The 6,000-nt window shown below is 36.1% G+C and overlaps 1 pseudogene; it reads left to right on the top strand.

The window, feature by feature from the left end:
* The first annotated feature begins 4,994 nt into the window (after positions 1 to 4,994).
* LOC124089759 (ankyrin repeat domain-containing protein 12-like) overlaps positions 4,995 to 6,000 on the top strand; it is a 62,785-nt pseudogene continuing 61,779 nt past the window's right edge.

Genomic DNA, 6,000 nt, shown 5'->3' with positions numbered 1-6,000 from the left:
GATTATAATCAAATGAATCAATAAACAAAGTGTGACACTTGATTACAATAAAATATTATTCATCCTAAAGAAGGAAAAATTCCTACCATATGTGGTAACACAGATGAACCAGGAGAACATTATGTAAGTGAAATAAGCTGGACATAGAAGGACATGTGCTGCAAGATACCACTTTTTGGAGGTTTCAATAGTGGCTAAACTTAAAAATGTACAGTATAATGGTGGTTGCCAGAAGTTGGGGGAGAAGAATGGGGAAAATACAAGTTTCTGTTTAATAGGCATGAATTTTCAGCGGAGATCAAGAGATATGCTACACAACATTGTGCCAATAGTTAATGATGGTAAAATGTGTACTAAAAGTTTTTTAGGAAGATAGGTCTCATGTTAAATGTTCTTACAATGATAACAGACAAAAACTGACAAATAATAGTCTTCATAGATTATTTTATGAGAATTACTTCTATTAGAATGAGGGAAGAAGTAGTTGATATTCTCAAAATTTGTATGAGAAGAAGTGGCTGAAAACCATCCCTTCACTCATGAGTTTCATCAATAGGTCTCTTTGCAGGTTTCATCTACCACAAGGTCATTCTGGCAAGATTCTGAGATAGCCTTACATTCTCTCATTTTTTTTAGCAGGCTGAGGCAGTTATTCTACCTGGTGATTGGTCACAGAAGCACCTGGATATTCTTAGCCAAAGTTCCTGTATGAGAGTCCTGAATAATTTCTAACTCCTGCCATGAGCTCAGCATCTGATTTATTATGCCTTCTCACTGCAGCTGCCTGTATGTGTAGTGCCAGCACACAAAGCACAGGGAAGAAGACCATCACCAGCTCCACACATAATTCCAAAACAAGACACACAATGAAGTTACATTCCACTTTACAAAAACCCCTTATTAAGAACAGAGCTTTCCTATGGAGGCTTCATCAGTATTGACTTATACCCCTTTCTTTTTTCCCTCCCCCTTCTTTCATCCCATCTTTGTGATGCTTTATATAAAATTTATTTTACTTGTTTCAGTCAAATGCTACATTCTAGTGAAATTATTGCCCACATTGTTACAGTGAAAATAAACTCGCTTTCAATTGAATTGAATACAAGAAACCATCAACTATACAAATGACTGAGCATTCATTCAGAATTGTCCATGAAGGATTTCTCAAAAAATAATGTAGATGTTTAATATCATAGATCCATATCCTAAGCATACTTTATTTTTTAGCTAGTTGAGGCTCTGCCACTAATCAGTTTAATGTGTGAAAGATAATTAAGCATTCTCTATCATATTTTTGTTTTATTCCAAGAATTGTCCTTGCATGCAACCTACTGAGATTCTTCCATTAAATTATATAATATCAAAAAGGTTAATTGTGTTTCCAAAACAGCTGATATATAAAAAGATGGAGGGAGGGAGGGAGAATGAAAAATAATAGATATTCCTGCATGGTCCATGTGACTATATTTTCTGAGAGTACTGCTGAACAGAGATTCTCAGGGTATAGAGGATAACCCTTTCCCTGATATGTAGGAATACACATGCCTGCAGAGATGGGGGAAAGGGCTCCACTATTAACTTCAGATCATATAGGAAATGTATACCGAGCACTCATTTTCCCTCAGATTCATTTGTTAGAGCCCTACACTTACAGATTTGGTATTTGCAAATGGGGACTTTGGGAGGAAATTAGTTATAGATAAGTTCTTGAAGATTGGGCTGCCATGATGATATCAGTGGCCTTATTTATTTATTTATTTATTTATTTATTTATTTAAGGAAGAGAAACCAGAGCTCACTCTCCATCTATCTGCCAAGCAAGGACACAATAAGTGCTGCTCTGCAAGCAACAATGAGAGGTCTAACATGAAACCCAGTCTTCCAGTACCTTGATCTTGGATTTGCAGCCTTCAGAACTGTGAAAAATAAATGCTTGTTGTTTCAGTCACACAGTTTACACTATTTTGTCATGGAAGTCCAAGCAGACTAATGCATGACCTCTGAGCATCTTATAGCTCATCTTCTTTATTCTTGGCCACTTTTGCAATTAGTTTATTTAGTTACTGAAAATATATATGGACTCAAAATAACAGAGTAAAGATGATAAAACTTAGAAATCTTCATCCCAAAAGTAAATAGAAAACTACTCCATCATGAACATTTCTCTTATTTCAATATTTTCATGTTCAGATTGTGCAAAGAAAATGATACAGTAGGCTTAAAATATGGCCAGAACAGGATCAGAGAAAATGAAAATTGAGTTCAAATTAATGAATAAATTTATTCTGAAAGACTTTAGCTCGATTTCACTAAACATGGCAGTCATGATATAATTAATTAACCCCTGCTTCATGATTCACCAGCCCTTCCCTTTCCATTAATGCCAGAAATACAACAAACTAAAAATATTCTTTAAGGAGATCCTTTGGAAAGCAAAAAATCTTACTCACTTTTTCTTTGTAAATTAGGGCCAGAATCTATTGATAGTTATTTCATAGATACAAATCTTTCTTTTAAGGTATATATCTCTAAATCTTTTCTCTCTTTGTGTAAAGAAAAACAGTTGTTTTTTTTTCAAATTTCATAAAAGGAAGCTGCCATACCCATATCCCACTATGTCATATGCCATGGTGTCCTTTCTCATTCTATTTTTTGAAGTGACCATTCACTGCTTGATATCCTCATGTCACCTCTGTGTTAGTATTATTTTTAATAAGGTGTAAGTAAGTATTAGTAATAAGCAAGTTCAACTTAATAAAGAATAAAACACTCTTCACATGTTTCATTAATGACAAACAGGATGCTGTACTAAAAATGATACTTACATCTCAGGGAGGAAAATATATATGAGCTCTTAGAGTGTGCTGGCACATAGTGCATATTTAATAAGAATAAGGAGAAAGGAAATATGGGAGAATGAGCATTTGTCTCAAATAATATCTAAAGAAATTTCTAAATAGATGGTTATAACCTATAATAAATTTACCTTGAAAATACCCATAAGAAGGAGCAGTCTATAAGGGAGATACAAGAAGTTTGTGCTGGAGGTTCTGGGAAAGATCCACAAGCAATAATTCTCTAACAGAAGGGAGGTAGAAATTTGTGTTAGCAAAACACAAAAGCACCACACAGAGGCAAGACTTTGAAAGGCAATCTTAGGATAAGTAATTGGTTTGGGTAATGTGTGAGGAATCCTGAATGTCATGCCAAGTCTTGTGTCACCATGAGCAATGCTTTTCCCATAAAGAGTGGGACTATGGAAAAGGGTCTCTGAAGAAAAAAATGGCATTATCATACAGGTAAGCTATTATTCCACCTGTTCTCTTTTCAAAGAGAATAGGTTGGCAGGGAAAACTGTTAGCATAAAGCCAGGCACAGTGGATGTACCTATAATCCTAGCTATTTAGGAGGTTGAGTTGGATCACTTGAATCCAGGAGTTCAAGGCCATCCCTGACAATTTTGTGAAAAAAAAAGAGACAGACAGATAGATAGATACATAGATAGATAGATAAGGAGGAGGAGGAAAAGGAGATGAAGATGATGATCAGGAAGAGGATGAGATGTGAAGTGGAGAAGAGAAGAAGAGAGATAAAATGGAGAGAGAGAGAGAGAAAGATGAAATAAAGAAGGAAGGAAAAAGAAAAGAGAAACCAAGAAAGGAAAGAGAAAAAAGAAAAGAAGGAAGCAATAAGGTAAGAAAGGACAAGCAAGGGAGAGTAGAAGGTGGAAGAGAAAGAGAGAAAGGGAAAGAAGCAAAATAAAAGTAGCAAGATGTGGTAGCAAGAAGAGTTAATAGGCTCCTAGAGTATTGGTTGTACCTTCCTAGGGTGGAATGGCAAAATAAACATTAAAAATTGTGAATTAAAAATGTTTAATATTATAAAGGAAATAATATGCACAGAATATTTTGAATTTGTTTTCTAATATTTTCTTAAAAGCAGAATGCCCAACTCTATTTTGAGGACTCCAATTTGTTTACTGACTGATAAATACACAGAAACTTGCTAGAAATTCCATGGGCCAGCCTCATGGGAATAAGCAAAAGCTGACAGAAACACATAGTCTTATGTTTGGTTTTGGTTTGTTTTTTTTTTTCCTTTTTTAATTTCTAAAACTTGTATAAAGGGTCTATAAAATATTTATTCAAGAAAATCAATTAAATATCAGTGTAAACAATGAGAGTCTCTTGCATTTAGCTAGACCTTGCACCCACTTTCCCCATTCCAACACTCAGAGCAACTTAAAGGAAGCTCCACACAAAGTGGGTATGGCTCAGAGGACACATGTTTTCACATGTTTTCATTAATGACAAACAGGATGCTGTATGGGTATAGGATGGGTAGCCCACCAGCTTTTCTCATCCTCTCCAACTCTAAATTTAAGGGGCTAAATGCCTTGTGACTGTGACCAAGGAGCTGGAGCCTTCCTTCTACCCCTTGGTCCACTCGGTGGAGGTGTGACTTGTCAGCATGGCAGACTGAGACTATGAGGGCTCTGGCAGCCTTCAGTGTAACTCACTTGCAGGGGAGAAGAAAACAGAATATCAGAGACTAGTGTCACTTCCAACTGAGCAACTAGTGGCTTAGACAATTTTCACAAAATGGGTAGTTTATAAGAAAAGAGACTTTGGTGCTCTTTTGGGGAGATTTGATATGGTCCACTCAAAGAGTTCTAGAAAATATCTCCTTCACAAACTGAATCACAGGATAGTTGCTTCAGCAAAGGGAAACAGGGAAAGAGCCCTCCTGGGGTCAGATCCAATTGATAACTGGCTTCTAAAACTACCCCTGCCCAAATTTAATTGGATCAGACTGCTGAAGAATTTATCTGAAGAGTATTGTTGAAAATAATAGAGAAATCAGTGAGTAATTAGTGAATCTAAAAAAAAAAGGAACATGTTGAGGGAATAACAACAAATGAAGCAAGCAGCACAATGGAGATAAGGGAAACTGACAGTGAGAAGGAACCCTGACAAAACTAGTAACATCACAGGATGACTGTGCACATGGCCAAGGCTGCCCTCCACTACCACCACACATTAACAATGCTTCATACTGTGGAGAGAGCAGATTCACAAGTCGGCCTAGGCACACTACAAAACAAACAAGCTATTAGCAACAAGTATAGAGAAGGGAAAGGCAGTAAGTATGCAAAGCTAGCACCCAAAAAATCTACAATGTTCAATCTTTTTAAAAATTTTCTAATTTTTAAAATTAGTAATACATGACAGTAGAACACATTTATGTAGTTTGTATACAAAGATGGGGTACAATTTCTCATTTTTCTGATTATACATCTTGTAGAATCATATTGGTCATGTGGTCATATATGTACACAAGGTAATAATGTATGCTTCATTCTACTATGCTTTCTATGCCCTTATCTTCTTCCCTCCCCTCCCTTCACTGCCCTGTACCTAATCTAAGCTAAATCTAGTCTTCCCTAGTGTCCCACTCCCTATTATAAATTAAGATCATCATATAAAAAAAAATATTTGGCCTTTGGTTTTGTGGGATTAGCTTATTTCACTTAGGATGATCTTCTCCAACTCCATCCATTTACCAGCAACTGCCATAATTTCATTCTTCTTTAAAGCCGAGTAAAGTGTCCAGTTTTTAACAACATCAAAATGAAATAGTAATGCATATATGCAAAATAGTAGCATATATGAAAAAAGGCAAGCAGCAGAAACTGCCAGTGAGGAGGACCAGGTCAGATTTGGTAGATAAGGACTTCAAAGCAGCCATTATATACATGAACAAGAGCAGAGGCAAACTCAGCTTTATGAAGTAATGGATGGCAGGCAGACACTGTCTCATCAAATAGAATCAATAAAGAAGCAAAGGAAGAGCCAAGTGAAAATACTGTGATTGAAAAAGTATGATCAGTAAATTTTAAAATCCACTAGAGAGGGGCTAGAGACATAGCTCATTTGGTAGAGTGCTTGCTTAACATGTGCAAGGCCCTGGGTTCAATATCCAGCACTACTAAAAAAATAT

This window comes from Marmota monax, unplaced genomic scaffold, assembly GCF_021218885.2.
Source record: "Marmota monax isolate L192 unplaced genomic scaffold, Marmota_monax_Labrador192_F-V1.1 WCK01_AAM20220418_F8-fsc00318, whole genome shotgun sequence".
NCBI lineage: Eukaryota > Metazoa > Chordata > Mammalia > Rodentia > Sciuridae > Marmota > Marmota monax.
This window is presented reverse-complemented; position numbering and strand designations above follow the sequence as displayed.